At 41.6% G+C, this 15,912-nt stretch overlaps 3 protein-coding genes across 5 annotated transcripts in view; all 3 read right to left on the bottom strand.

Moving 5' to 3' along the window:
- Positions 1–15,912, bottom strand: part of LOC126937437 (uncharacterized) — a 265,633-nt gene that overhangs the window by 147,135 nt on the left and 102,586 nt on the right. Inside the window, exon 1 of one of the 2 annotated variants that reach the window (XM_050760869.1) lies at positions 10,802–10,805. The exons of the other annotated variant lie outside the window; for it this stretch is intronic. The gene's annotated coding sequence lies outside the window, so the exon portion shown is untranslated. Of the gene's footprint in view, positions 1–10,801; positions 10,806–15,912 lie in introns of those variants that run through there. 2 annotated transcript variants of the gene reach the window in all.
- The window catches only part of DCTN3 (dynactin subunit 3), a 237,471-nt gene that overhangs the window by 198,096 nt on the left and 23,463 nt on the right, over positions 1–15,912 (bottom strand). The gene's annotated exons all lie outside the window — the stretch shown is intronic.
- The window catches only part of LOC126937377 (protein FAM205A), a 104,811-nt gene that overhangs the window by 81,619 nt on the left and 7,280 nt on the right, over positions 1–15,912 (bottom strand). The gene's annotated exons all lie outside the window — the stretch shown is intronic.

Below are 15,912 nucleotides of genomic sequence, written 5' to 3'. Positions count from 1 at the left end.
GCCATTCTCCTGCCTCAGCCTCCCAAGTAGCTGGGACTACAGGTGTCCACCACCACACCTGGCTGATTTTTTGTATGTTTAGTAAAGACGGGGTTTCACCATGTTAATCAGGATGGTCTCAATCTCCTGACCTCGTGATCCGCCCACCTTGGCCTCCCAAAGTGCTGGGTTTACAGGCGTGAGCCACCGTGCCCGGCCCCCTTCCTTTAATAATTCTGCTCAGTGGATTTCTGCCCTCACAGATCCTGTGGTCAGGGCTGGAAAACAATTTGGGGTTTCTGTGTGTATTTGTTTGTTTTAAATATGCATAGCCTTGATATTCCTCCAGTGAGCAGGCTGCAAAAAAGTGAATTTAGTATGTTTCCATACTAATTTGAAGACTTCCAGGTCTACAAATCAATATTTTAAGACTTTTTAGCCTATGCCCTCTTTCTGATGAATATAGCAGTCTCATTGATGCTTCTCCTCCTAAATTCTGATGCTCCTCAGGGGACAGGTTTGCTCCACTATTTGATGAACTAGAGCTGTCTGCATATTCCTAGGAACCAGATAGCTAAGATGTTGAGTTTTGCCTTTCATAGTCTGCATGATATAAAAAATGAGGGGGTTTAAATGTTTTTTCAAATATAAATATTATAACTGTTAAACCTTTGCAATTCACTCATTTCTCTATCTTCCCACTGGAACTTCTGAATACACCATCCTGTGCTGAAAATACAGCTGATCCAATTTGCAAATGGAATCAGTGATTAATCACTGTGTTCCCCCTGGATTAAAGCAGTATCGTTTTCTTTTCTTATTCATAGCACGAATATATTACAATTTATTAAATAATTCATTTTTTTGAGGTTGTTCTACCTACTTATCAATATAAGCAGTGCTGCAATAAACATTCTTTTCACATATCCCCACAGATCAAAGAGGATCAGTGTCAGTCCATTTAGGCTGCTATAACAAAATGCCACAAATCAGACAGCTTATAAACAATAGACATGTATTTCTTATAGTGTAGGAAGCTAGGAATTCCAAGATCAAGATGCTGGCAGATTTGATATCTGGTGAGGGCCTGCTTTTTGGTTTATAGATAGTGCCTTTTTGCTGTGTCTTCGCATGGTGAAAGGGGTGAGGCAGTTCTCTGGGGACTCTTTTATAAGGGCACCAATCCCATTCATGAGGGCAGAGCCTCCCAAAGTCCCCACCTCCTAATACCATCACATTGGTTATTAGGTTTCAGTATAATGAATTTTGGAGAGACACATTCAGACCATAGCAATAAGTTTCTTGTATGGAGTAGACTTTTCTTCTTCAGTCAAAGTCGTATTAGTAGCTATCCATCTCTAGACCTCCCAACCACACAGACTCTCAGGACAAGTTTGAGCAATTTGTTTTTGTACCACTCCAGTCAAAGGCAAAACTTACCTTATACCTCACATGTTGCCCTTGTCTCTTAGAGGTGACCATTTTTAAATCAAAAGAAAAAGTGGTAGTTCTTTAATTAAAACTTTAAAATGATCCTCAGGTTGTGTATAGATCCAGTAATAGATCATGAAATCATTTTAGAAAGTCACTATTAGGATTGTTTTAATCAACTAGGACAGATAATATTTTTATGTTGAGAACACTCTGAATATTTTCTTCTAGCTATTTTGAAATATAAATTATTTTTAACTAAGTGATTTTAATTATATTTCCTCAATGACTAATAATGCAGAGGCTCTTTGTATGTTTGACTGTTTCTTTTTATCATTTGTATTATTAATTTTCTTTTTAGAGACAGGGTCTTACTTTGTTTCCCAGGCTGGAGTGTAGTGGCACAGTCATAGGTCACTGCAGCCTCAAACTCCTGGGGTCAAGCCATCTTCCTATCCCAGTTGCCCAAGTAGCTGGGACTACAGGTGCACATCACTGTGCCCAGCTAATTTTTTTTTTACTTTTTGTAGAGACAGAGTCTCACTGTGTTGCCCAGGCTGGTCTCAAATTCTTGGCCTCAAGCGATCCTCCTGCCTTCACCTCCCAAAGTCCTGGGAACAATCTCTTATATCTTCTTTTTGTGGGGGTTGTTTGTTTTTTTTATTGCTGAATGAGTTTTGAGAGGTCTTTATTCTAGATACAAGTCCTTTATCAGACATGTGATTTGCAAATATTTTCTGCCAGAGTGTGGCTTGTCCTTTCATTCTCTCAACCATATCTTTTAAGGAACAGAAGTTCTTAATTCTGATGAAGTAGAATTTATCAATTTTTTTTAATGGATCATTTTGGCATTGGACTAGTAATTTTGTGTATGGTAGAAGATATAGGATTGAAGTTCTTTTTAAAAGTGAAAATATGCAATTGTTCTAGTACTATCTATTGAAGACTATTGTTGAAAATCAATTGGCCATATATGTAGGAATCTATTTTTGAAATCTCTGTTGTTTCATAGATCTGTTTTTCAGTCTTTATTCCAATACCACACTGGTGCTATTCTAAATGATACTTAAATTTTTTTTCAAATTATTCATTGATAATACATAGATATATGACTGATTATTGCATATTTACTTTATATTCTGTGACCTTACTAAACTCACTAGTTCTGCTGTCTTTTTATCTGTGAGATTGTCTACAGAGACAATAATGTTGCTTGTGAATAGGGACACTATTTGTTTCTTTGCAATCTGTGTATCTCTTATTTCTTTATCATGTTTTATTGCATTGGCTAACTTGAGTATTATGTTGAAAATGAGTGGTGAAAGTGGGCTTCTTTGCATTGTTCCTGCTAGTAGGGAAAAGTATTCAGTCTTTTACCACTGAATATGATATTAGCTGTAGGACTTCTGCAGATGCCCTTTATCATGTTGAGGAAGTTCCCATCTATCCTAGTTTTCCGAGTGTTTTTGTCATGAACAGTCTTGGATTTTGTCAAATGTATTTTCTGCATCTAATGAGTTGATCATATTGTTTTTTCTTCTTTAACCTATTGATATTGCAGATTACATTAACTGATTTACAAATGTTTAACCAGCCTTGCATTCCCTATGGCATACCCCCACTTAGTCATGAAAATTTATATTTTTTTATATAGTTTGATTTGTTTGCTAATTTTTTCTTAAGAAGTAAATAAGAAGTTAGTGTCTTTGATTATGAAGAGTACTTGCTATACTTTTCTTGAAATTTGCCTCTTTAGCATTAAAACAGCACTCACTTTGCCCAGGCACACTGGCTCATTTCTGTAATCTCAGCACTTTGGGAGGCTGAGGCAGGAGGATCACTGGAAGCCAGGAGTTCAAGATCAGCCTGTAAGACCCCATCTCTCTCTATGTATATTTTAAATAGTGCTCACCTCAGAATGAGGTGGCAAGTACCACCTCGTCTTCAGTTTTATGGAAGAGTTTGTGGAGATTTGGTGGGCAGTATTCTTCCTTCAGTGTTTAATAGAATACCAGTAAGACCATCTGGGTATAAAATTTTCTTCGCGTGAAAGCTTTTAATGACAGTTTCAAGTTTTGTATTAGATGTAGGCTATTCAGGTTATCTGTTTCTTCTGGAGTGATATTTTATAGTTTATATCTTTTAATTAAATTATATTTAATCTGTTAAATTTGTTGGCATAAGTTATTCATAATATTCCTTTTCTCATTGTAATACCTGTAGACTGTTTTATAGTACTCCTCAATTCCTGATATTGGTAATTTGTGTCTTCTCTCTTTTTTACTGGGTCAATCTGACTAGAGTTTTATCATTTGTTCTCAAAGAATCAGTTTCTGATTTCATTAAGATTCTATATTGTTTTTCTGTTTTCTATAGTATTGATTTCTGCTATCTTTATTGTTTCCTTCTGCTTTCTTTGTGTTTAATTGACTTTGCTTTTCCTAGTTTATTAAGGTGGAATCTTAATTTATTTGAGTTTTTTTATTTTTCTAATATCAGTATTTATTGCTATAAATTTCCCTTTAAATTTGTATTTATAAAATGTGTTTATAAATTTAACTGCTTTAGCTGCATACCACAATTTTTGATACATTACATATTCAATTTCCATTAGTTCAAAATATTTTTAATTTTCCTTTTGAGTGTTTCCTTTATCCATGAGATATTTAGAAGTATGTTATTTAGTTTCCAGATATTTGAGGATTTTCCAGATATCTTTCTGCCACTGATTTCTAACTTCTATTGTATTTAGAGAACATACTCTGTATAATGGAAAACTTCTAAATTTATTCAGTCTTATCTTATGGCCCAGAATGTGGTATATCATGCTTACTGTTCTTTGTGTTTTTGAAAAGAGTGTGTACTTTGCTGTTGTTGGATGAAATCATCTACAAATGTTAATTAGTTCAAGTTGCTTGCAAGTATTGTTCAAATCTTCTGTAAGCTACTGATCTGTATATTTATTTTCCCAATTATTGTGAAAGGGGCTGGAAATCTTCAATTATAATTGTGGATTCATCCTTGCAATTCTATCAGGTTTTGTTTCCTGTACTTTGATGCTGTGCTACCAGATGCTTAAACATTAGGATTTTTATATCCTTTTGATGAGTTGAATCTGTTACCATTCTGAAATGATCCTTAATCTGGTAGTATTCCTTGCTATAAAATCTATTTTGACTAATATTAATATAGCCACTCCAGCTTTCTTCTGAATAATATTAGCATTATATATATATATATATGTATATATTATATATATCCACACATAACATTTTAAACTTACTTGTGTCTTTATATTTAAAATGGGTTTCTTTTTTTAAAAACTTTTAGGTTAAGGGGTACATGTGCAGGATTGTTATATAGGTAAATTGTGTGAACACAGGAGTTTGTTGTGCAGAGTATTTCATTACCCAGATAATAAATGTAGTACTGATAGGTAGTTTTTCGATCCTCACCCTCCTTCCACCCTCTACCCTCAAGTAGGCCCCAGTATCTGTTGTTTTCTTCTTTGTGTCCATGTGTACTCAATGTTTAGCTTCCCACTTGTAAGTGAGAACATGTGGTGTTTGGTTTTCTGTTCCTGTGTTCATTTGCTGAGAATAACGGCTTCCAGCTCCTCCATGTCCCTGCAAAGGACACGATCTCATTCTTTTTTATGACTATGTAGTATTCCATGACATATATGTACCACATTTTCTTTATCCAGTCTGTCATTGATGGGTATTTAGGTTGATTCCATGTCTTTGCTATTGTGAATAGTGCTGTGATTAATATTTGTGTGCATGTGTCTTTATGGTAGAATGATTTATATTCCTTTGGGTATATACCCAATAACAGGATTTCTGGGTTGAATGGTACTTCTGTTTTAAGTTCCATGAGAAATTTCCAAACTGCTTTCCACATGGCTCAACTAATTTACATTTCTATCAGCAGTGTATAAGTATTCCCTTTTCTCCACAATCTTGCAGCATCTATTATTTTTTGACTTTTTAATAATAGCCATTCCGACTGGTGTGAGAGGGAATCTCATTGTGGTTTGATTTGCATTTCTCTAATGATGAGTGCTGTTGGGCATATTTTCATATGTTTGCTGGACACTCATATGTCTTCTTTTGAAAAGTGTCTGTTCAAGTCATTTGCCCATAAAGTGGGCTTCTTGACGGCAGCATATAGTTGGGTCTTACTTAAAAAAAAATCCTGTATCACAAGCTTTGCCTCTTATTAGGATTTTTAGAACATTTAAAGTAATTAATGATACGATTGTGTTTAAATCTACCATCTTGCCATTTACCATTTGTCTGTATGTTCTTTGCTTCCTTTTTCTTTTTATGATTTAAAACATTTTCTTTCTTTCTGCTTTGTTATTACCCATCTTTTTGGTTTATGACGTTTATTTCTGTAGTGGTTGTTTTAGGGCATATACTTCTTTAACTTATCTTTGTGATGATTTTATAATATGTCAATTTGGAGGAGTTGAACTGCATTTCTCAGGGTTCCCTTTCTTTTATGTTTATGGTTATAATGTGTCACAGGACGGATCCTTAGAGGGGCTTGGAAAGCAGAAGTGAGGTAGCAGCTATTTTGTAGTATGTGTACATGTCTCCTATTTGCTGGCTCAACTTGCTGGTGGGTGGCAGTGGGTGGGTCTGCAAGTGCCCCACCTTTCCCTGGTCCTCCATCAGGCTCTCTATCACCTGAGCTGAGTGCCTGTGTTTAGCTCCCTGCTGAAGAGTCTTGATCTCTGCAGGACACTCACACCACTAAGATCAGTGACAGCAGAACTGACATGGATTTTGGTCCATCCTCATGAGACCCAGCTCATTCTTGATTGGTCCTTCCTAGTCTTATCTCTCATTTTATATCCACCTTTACTCCTGATTCCCACCTTATGGATTTCAATCTCTGGTATCAAAGGTAAAGACAGTAGCTATCTAAGATTGCTTAACCAGCTCTCACACTTACATAAGGCCAAATCCCTTCAACAACCCATATTCATATATACTTAAACTTTTATTTGTATGAAGTATCTCCTAGTGGTTGTGCTTCCTTAATTGAATTCTGACTGATACAATCTTCAAGTAATATTATTCCACTTATAGCCTAAAAACATTACTGTTTCTTTTCTACTTGTGTATCTCCTGGCATTTGTGCTATTGTCATTCATTTTATATCTCTATTTTTTCTAAACCTAACCTGACATTATCATTATTTTTCATGTAATTATTTTAAAAATCCATAATCTTTTAGAGTGACTAAAAATTAAGAAAAGAGATCTTATATACTGACATAGTTATCATTTCTGCTCTTCATTTTTTGGTGTATATCCAGATTACTGTATGGTGATATTTGCCTTCTGCCTGAAGGACTTTCTATAAAGTTTCTTTTGGCTGGGTGCAGTGGCTCACGCCTGTAATCCCAGCACTTTGGGAGGCCGAGGCGGGTGGATCACGAGGTCAGGAGATCGAGACCATCCTGGCTAACACGGTGAAACCCCGTCTCTACTAAAAAATATAAAAAACTAGCCGGGCGAGGTGGCGGGCTCCTGTAGTCCCAGCTACTCGGGAGGCTGAGGCAGGAGAATGGCGTAAACCCGGGAGGCGGAGCTTGCAGTGAGCCGAGATCTGGCCACTGCACTCCAGCCTGGGTGACAGAGCGAGACTCCGTCTCAAAACAAAACAAAACAAAACAAAACAAAAAAATTAGCCGGGCGTGGTGGCGGGCGCAGTGGTGGGCGCCTGTAGTCCCAGCTACTCAGGAGGCTGAGGCAGGAGAATGGCGTAAACCCAGGAGGTGGAGCTTGCAGTGAGCCAAGATCGCACCACTGCACTCCAGCCTGGGCGACAGAACGAGACTCCGCCTCAAAACAAAAAAACAAAACAAAACAAAAAAAAGGTTATTTTCATAAAGTTCTGTTGATGATGAATTGTTTCAGCTATAGTATCTCTGAAAAAGTCTTTTATTTCACCTTTGTCTTTTTAAAATAGAGATAAAATTCACATGCTATAACATTTGTATTTTAAAGTTCATAATTCGTTGGTTTTTAGAATATTCAGTTATGAAACTATCATGACTAATTCCAGAGCATCCTCATACCTCCAAAAAGAGATTCCATACCCATTAGCAGTCATTTCTTATTCTGTACTTCCAAGAAAGGCAGGGTGTCATGAGCTTACTGTGTATATGTAGTAGGGTTGTTATGTGCATGATTCCAGAATAATATGTTACAATGGATGACAGTTTCCAAAACTTCGAGGCCCATCAGAATCACTTGTGGACCTTGTTTAAAAAATAGAATTAGAGGCATTACATCAGTTCCTAAATAGGATATCATCAGAGTATAGCCAAAGAATCTTTATTTTTACCAGGTTGTCCAGGATTCTGCTGTGCAGGTAGCCTAGCATTTGGTGAGGTGTAGCCAGAAGAGCCATGTGGATCTATTCTGCTCCTCATTCGTACTTCATATGGGCACAGACCCGGTAGAAAGCAAAAAAAGATTGTCCGAAGAAGCTGGGGTGGTGTTCACCTAGGAAAGGGACTTTCAAGCCTGGCACTGCCTCTGAGAAAGCTAGGGGGAACATGGCAGGGAAGAGGAAGGGGCTGTGCTTCTTCCTCTCCTAAAATCACAGGTTCTCTGTCTCACTCAAAACATCCTGTTATCCCTTTGGCCTTGGTCATGCCATCCAGGAGGCCACTTGTTAGTATCAGATGGTGTCCACAGCACCTTCAGGTCCCATCCTTGCCTACCTTTTCTAGATTCAGGAAGCTCTTTCTAGTATAGACTCTAAGCCCCTACCTGTGGCCTAGAGCCTTCAGTGGTTGAGCAGCCTCAGAGAGATGTTCCATCCTGGAGATGTTGGGGCCTCCATGCTTGGTCCTGTGGCTTAGAAACAAAGTTAGGAGCCCTGAAGGAAAGGAGGGAAGCTTTGCTGGAGGTGGAAACCTTGCTGGACGAAAAACTAGGTCGGAAAACAGCTGCCCTGAGAACAAGAATGGGATAGTGAGTCTCTGCCCACACTCTGGTCTGTGGGTGAACCTGGAAGCTTGAGAGGGAGGCACTGAGGTAGCCTAGAAGACAGTGAGCCATACATGACTTCAGCCCTACCTGTGATGATGAATTCAGATTTAACACTCTGTCACCAGACTGAGATCCTGGAAGAGGAACTGTGCTTATTCACATCTACCTCAGCCACAGTGTTAGCAGGCCCACTACCTCTCTAGGACAGGCACCTCAGCCAGTTCTGGAGTCGACATCCTAGGTTTGGGTGTTGCAAGAGTCTGGAAATCCCCACATTGGAAAGGACCACATTCCCTTCAGCCTCAGGGCCTGTTTGCTCTTGCCTGGTAGAGTTTCCAGGGCAGCAGATGCTCCCAGCTTGGCAGGTAAGAGCCACAGATGGGTATGGTGGGAATTTCAGCTCAAGGGCTGGGCTAGTTCCGCAACAGAATTTGGAGTGGGCTGGGCCCTATAGGCCTGTATATCCAACAAGGGTCACAGGGTCTGGGAGTGTGGCTGCTCCTGGGTTGCCAGGGGAGCATTGAGTCTTCCAGGAACAAGATGCCCCATGGACTGTGCAGCTGTTATTGAAAGAGCTCCTGAGCTCCTGGGGGTATATAGGACACATATGTGTGTGCCTAGCATAGATGTATGTATTCCTCAATGTGTAGCTACCTAGGGTTATAGTTAGAGTTAGAATTATGCTTAGAACAGCATTGATATTATGGTTCCAGTTTGGAGTGAGGTAGTGGTAAGGATAGGGTGGGAATCATGGTGATGTTAAAGTAGGGTTTGTAACTGGGTTTGTGATTCCTGTTGATAGAACTTGGTGTATCTTAGATAAGGAAGGTGTTAGGGTTGGAGTAAGGCACTGCTGGCATTTAGAATTTAGCCAAGGAGATAAATTTCGTGTTGGAGGCTGATTTTAAGCTTTCAAGATAGTGTGGAGAGGGATTCAGGCTTATGCGTAACCTGTGGTGTTAATCTTGTATAGATGACAGGTTGTTTGCTGTTTCTGGGCCCTCCACAGTTCATGGGTACAGAGTGGTCACTATGGCCATGGTCCAGCTAGGGGAGGTAGGCATTAAGCTGCTGGGGAGAGAGCACATCAGTTTTCTATCTCAAACTTATTTGGCCATGTAAACATTTTGGATCACAGTGACTAGCATTACCTGTCTGAGGTACAGTTGTTCCTTCTTATTTGAAAAACTATGGTTTAAAGGTTTCTTTGGGAATGGGGTTAGAGTTGGGTTTAGAGGTATGGTCGATAGGGGTGGAATTGTGGTTAACATAAAGTTTAGGCTAGAGCTACATATGAGATCATGTCTTGTGTAAGGGTTTTGTAACTGGGGAACCAGGACCTGATTCTTCATGGTTTCCTGATGATAACCTGGACTAAGTGTCTGCCTGGTTTGTTCTTTCCTTGTGTCTGTTAACTCAAAGAGTCTGAGAGTCAGGACCCTGCAAGGATGGAGCCAAAAGTAAATTGGGGGCCCTCGGGGTGATGGGTGTGTAGGCGAAGGATGAGGCTGCTGAAGAGGGCAGTGGACTCTCTTCCTGACCCTGATATTCTTTAAGAGAACACAGCCACATTGTTGAGACCAGGGGTATGCACGTGAATCCAAAACTATCTTATTAAAGACAAGCAATGGGACAGAAATGACAAACCAGAGTTTAAAGGAGAGATGAGCCTGGTCTGAGGTAGCCTAGAGGATTTATGGAAGAGAGGGGCTTTGCAGGATGGATTTGGACTGCATTTGTGTCTGTGGGTCTGTAAGATGGGCTGTCTGTTGTGTGCAAAACTGTCTTTGTGTCTCTGTGTTTGTGCCTGTGTTTGCTCGAGCATGTCTCATGCAGGGTGTTCATGAAGCCGTGAACACTCAAGGACTCATGAACACCCAAATCCAAGTTCATGAGTCCAAGAACACCCAAGTCATGTCCAAGGAAGACGTAAGTGTGTCTTTCTTGACATGTCTGTGCTTACTCTGAACTCTTAGGTTGGTGCAAAAGTAATTGTGGTTTTTGCCATTATGGCAAAACCGTATGTGTCATTCTGCCCTGGCCCCACACTGTATCTTTCCCCTCTCCCCTGACACACCCCTGACACACACTTGCTGCTAGCACAATTTACTGCAAGGGGGGCTTCCCTTCCCCCCGTCTGGATTCCCATGGATCAGTCTGCCTGCCCAGGGACGTGCCCCTGTGGCCTTTGTATTAGGCCTGACCTTGGAATTGACACACTCTGGAAATTCCCTAGTATGCTGCTTGCCTGGCCATGGACCAGGCAAGAACACGAGAGAAGTTTATAGTGGAGGAGAGGGACAAGTCAGGAAAGGGGGGCAGTTGGCAGCACCCACCCCTCCTTCTGGAAACCGATCTCACTGGCCCCTTCCCAGGCCCCCCTCTCCCTTCCCATGCTTTCCCAGGGTCCTGGCCTCACTGTCTTCGGGCATGAGAATGCACAGACCTCTGCAAGCCTGGTCAGCCCTGTGAGGCATCTGCTCCTTTGTGTCCCCAAGCACTTTACATGCCTGCATTGTGCTTACCTCTCATATTCCCACCTGAGCTCAAGGAAGTCCTCCCTTCTCTTCTGTCTCTGCAGTGGACACAGAGGCCATTCTGGCCCTTCCATCTATGACAGGCCTGGCCTAGACCATGGGCTCCAGCGGCCAGGTAGAGCATTCGGCCCTGGTTGGCTGGTTAAGCAGCAGAGGCCCAGCCACCTTCTACGTGGTGCAGGAAGCAGTGTCTCCATGGAGTCTATTCCTGTGTTTATCCTGTATCCCTTGCCTTCCCTGCCTGGGCTGCAGTGAGCAGGTACAGAAGTGAAGCAGCCACGGTCCCTGCCCTCAACAACCCAGCGTTGAACAAAAATGGTGTTGTGGAGAAGCCACCCTCCTCCCATTGCTGGTGGTTGGTTTCCTGAAATTCCCTCTAGCCAATTCTGAAGTGCCCTTCTGGAAAGCCCAAGAGAAGAGCTCTAGAAGGTCAGGACCATTCACCATGACATGATGTTACCTGAGTGTGCCAAAGGTGAACCCAAAGATCCTAGGCAATCACTGATGTATTCCTAGCATCTACCCCCAAATCTGAAGTAGTAAATTCTTGAGTTTATACCCTTCATGTGACTTTTGCTTCTTGCCTCTCTTCACCCTGGGGAAGATAGAACATGGATTTGTGCAGGGATTATGGGATAAGCAAGGCTTCACCCACCATCAGCATTCCACGTAAGTCATAGGCTATGACCTCGATTTCTCTTAGCTCTTGACTTTGCCAAGAACTTAGAATCCTGAAGCTATCAGTTTCAGCTCATTTCTCTGCCCCTGGGACTTCTGTCAGCAGCATGAGCCCATGCTGGCCTCAAGCAGGTAGGAGCCTGCAGGGAACCATGGAAAGGACCCGCTCCACCCTAAACCAGGATGTGTGCATGCTAACCCCTGGCTCCCTACCTGATGCTGCTGTGACCCTCCTGAGTCAATTCACTTTGTTCTGGGCCTCCCTCTATTCTCCTAGCTGTGTGGCTGCCTGCCCCGCTCCCACCAGGGAGGGAGGATGTGCCTGTCACAAGACCTCCTTTGCTCTTTGGGGATGCTTTAGAAAAACACCTGTTGAATGTTAGTTCAGCAGGCCTGAACCTTGTGCTTCTCCGTCCTGGAGACCATCCATGGGCTGGGCCCCCATCCCTTAGGCACAGAATCAGCATTGAGAGCAGGGACACGTGCATGTTTCTTCCCATCCTGGATCTTCTGTATTCAAGCAGTGGACACATTGTGCTAAATGCTGGGGTCCTATCAGAGGAAGCAAGTCCTGCCACCACCTCCTCCTGATGATGAGATGGTGAGTGATCCTGGGTTTCCTTAGGAACCAGGAACATCCCACTGTCCCTCAAAACATGTCATAAAGAAGTCACAGTACTTCTTGCCCTTTGTCTAGCTCTTGGCTCCTCTGTGGTAGGTCAGAAGGGGAATGCGGAGGTGCCATCTCCTGAGGGATAATAGCTGTCCAAAATCTATGTCCCTTCCATCTTCTCAGGGCAGCCTATTTGTCTTCCTGCTTCCCTGTCCTCTCCTCCCACCCATATAACCCCCTTGATCCCTCATCTCACTGAGCACTGGGAAGCCACCTTTGCCCTATTTCTCCATTTCCAGCCCCATGCCCTTGCTCAGCCTCCATGCATTTAGAGCTTTTTCTGTGATCTCTCTTGCTGGTACGGTCTTCCAAGAGCACCTGCTGCACAGATATCATCAGCAACTTTTAACCACCTTTCCCCGCCCACCTACCACTCACACTGCCACCAACTGCTTGGGCCCTAATAAAAACTTTCCATAGTAACTTCCAGAATCGCTCTCTACCTCCTGCTTTCTAGCTTTGGCTCTGCATGCCATTCCCCCTTCCCACAGCCACACCCCCTTCCCAGCTCCTCACTCGTACCTCTGGGTCTGTGCCCATGCTCTCTTATATGTAAAAGAAACCTTTTTCTTCCCTCATCCACAGAGTCCCCTCTCATTAACAATGCCTTCTATCTACCACAGTGTCTGTACTTTTAGCCAAAGCCAGCCCCTTGACTTGGGAATTCACTTCTATTCTGTGTCCTCTACAACAGGGCATTGCTCCAGTAGCTCTTCCCTCTTTTCCTCATCAGTTTATCCCTCTCAACTGAATCTTTCCCATCAACATCCAACATGCTATGTATCTCATATTTTTCAAAAACTCTTTCTGAATCCCATGTTCTCTTTCTGCTAGTTCCTCTTTTTTCTGCACCTCTCTGGAACAAACCTCCTTGAATACATGATTATACTTGCTATCACCAATTGCTCTCCTTCCATTGTATCTTGAATCCACTCCTGTCACACCTTCATCACTCATCTAATTCTATTTTTCTTAATGTTGCACAGGATCTCTATATTTTTAAATAGAATGCTGTTCATCTTACTTGACTAGTTGGCAACTGGTTATGCAATTGATCACTTTCTCTTTGAAATACTTTCCTCTCTTTGCTTTCAGTACACCACACTCTTCTGTTTTTCTTCCTACCTCACTGGCTACTGCTTCTTTGTTCCTCTACTTACTGGTTCCTCCTTTTATTCCCAGTTAACTTTAGAGTGTCCTAGCCCAGTCTTTAGATCTCTCCATTTACACTTAGTTCCATGGTGATGTTATCCAGTTGCATGGTTTTATCTATATCTATGTCTGTATCTATATCTATATCTATATCTATATCCATCTGTCTGTTATCTGCAACCAGGACCCTCCCTGAGGACCATCAGGCTTGCTTCTATGTTGAAGATAGACTGTTGGGGATATGATGTCAGGATAAAAGGGAGACCTTATGAAGTGACTGCAGTAATGGTAGCAGTAGAGAGGGTGAGAAGTGGTCATGTTCTGGATGGATTTTTGAAGTAAAGACAACAGGATTTACTGATGGAACAGATGTGGACTGTTAGGGAAAAAAATTCAAGAATGACACTATTGTTTTTGTCCTGAATTACTGGAAAGATGGAATTGTCCTTAACTAATGTGAGAAATACCATGATTGGAGCAGATTTGGTGTGTGTAAATGGATGATGGTGGTGGATGGGCAGGGAATCAAGAGTTCATTTTTGTATAGGTTGAGATGAAAATTTGATATCCAAATATATATGTTGATTAGGCAATTTGAACCTATGAGACTATCTACCTCATGAGATGATGAGCTCCTCTGGGGCAAGGCTTGTGTCTTGTTTGTTGTGTTTGGCATAGTACTTGGCACATAGTAAGTACTCCAATATTTTGATGGTTGAATGTGAGATGTTTTTCAAAGTAATTTTTATTGTGACCTTCTGGGATCCTCCTGACCAGCTAATTACTTCCTCCTGTGGCACAACCTCACACCTTATAGCACTCGTCACAAAGATATAACGCTTTCTCTGCCTCCCCAGCACAGAGTTGGATTCAACTAATATAAGATATTACTATGCATTAGCTACTTTCTTAGGCCCTGGGGTAATGAGGCATATTTTAACCATTCAGGCAAGCTAAGGATGAGAAACTAACTACAAGGAAAGTCAGTAAAAATAGAAGAAAGGGGGCTAACTTGAGAGTCATCCAGATTAGAACCCAGTGACTGTCTTGATGTATGAACTGAGCAAAAAAGTGAATGTATAGTGATAACATTCCCTGACTTTGGAAATCAATTTGGTGAGGTAGAGGTTTTGAATTAATTTGCATTGTCTTTGTAACAAGATAGAGTTTTGTGTCAGTTGTTGAATATATAGTTTGGAGCTCAGGGGAAAGACTGGGTCAGAAATGTGGCTTTGAGAATCACCAGTACATTAACAGTAATTGAGGTTTGGGGTATGGATGTACAATTATCCCCCTTTTCCAGATAAAGAAACTGGGGCTCAGAAATGTTAAGTAACTCGTCAAATATCTGAGCTAGAATTCTAAACTTCATTTTTCCCCACATTCCATTCTTGTGACCTTGACCTTAAAATCTGCATTCTCCCCACAGGGTCAGACATTTGTCCTAAAAGTTACAAAAACACTTGCTCAAGAATTTTGTAATATTTTCTTTGTGCTGTTTTATTGCCCTTTGTTCATGTTTATTATTTTGCCCTAAAATCATTCTTTGGTCACTTCAGCCAGAAATTTCCTTCCAGAGGGAAGGGGGTGACCCAAATCTTTTACTCATGTTTAACCTATTGAGTGGAGCAAGCACAACCTTGAGCTAGTCTGTTCTGCCTTGGCTCCTTAAGAGGTCAGGGGTTCCAGGGAGACTAGTGCCTACCTTAACCCAAGTAACTGGAGAAGGAAGGACAAGGTCCCTTTAGGTCTCCTTAGAGGGTCCAGGGAATATGAGTATGATGGCCCTTATTAAGAGGCTTGATGTGTGGCCAGGATTACCAAAGCTGCCTTTGGTGGTGGATCACTCACCCAGTGATGGTGCTGAGATCGGGGTGGGAGGCTCAACTGAAAAGGTAGCAGGAAAGAACTCTAGGAATGTCTTGGTATGGCAAGCTACACTGAGAGACCTCCCAAAGCAGGTCTGTAGGAGGGACTTTGTTTAATCTGTGTGTGAGGGAGAATGTGAATAGGATATCATTTGGAGGGGCTTACATTTCTTAGCAGCTCCTTACAGATCTCAGCTTGCCACTCAACCTCCCTCTTGGACTTCTTCATTTCATTCCAAAGGTTTCAGAGAATTCCACATAATATTTCAATTAATAATAACTATGTATTTCCCTGAATAGCAAAATATTGGACATTCCTAGAGGGAGGCAAAAGGGCCAGAGTCCCATCACCTCAGTTATGAGCAGCTGATCTCGTTGTTAGACTCGTGTGTGGCATTAAATTCTAGATTTGTGGTCACTTTCTGTGTTAACTTTCCAAAAGCCTTCTCTTCTTTTGACAGCCAAAGTGATTGACTTTGGTGTTTTCAGAAATGCAGTGGCACACAATGAAGAGATGTAGAAGGGTGAGCCATCCTTGGCCGGAAAAAGTGTAGGAGTCAACCCCTGCGGGAAAGGCAC

This window comes from Macaca thibetana, chromosome 15 (genome assembly GCF_024542745.1).
Source record: "Macaca thibetana thibetana isolate TM-01 chromosome 15, ASM2454274v1, whole genome shotgun sequence".
Lineage (NCBI taxonomy): Eukaryota > Metazoa > Chordata > Mammalia > Primates > Cercopithecidae > Macaca > Macaca thibetana.
This window is presented reverse-complemented; position numbering and strand designations above follow the sequence as displayed.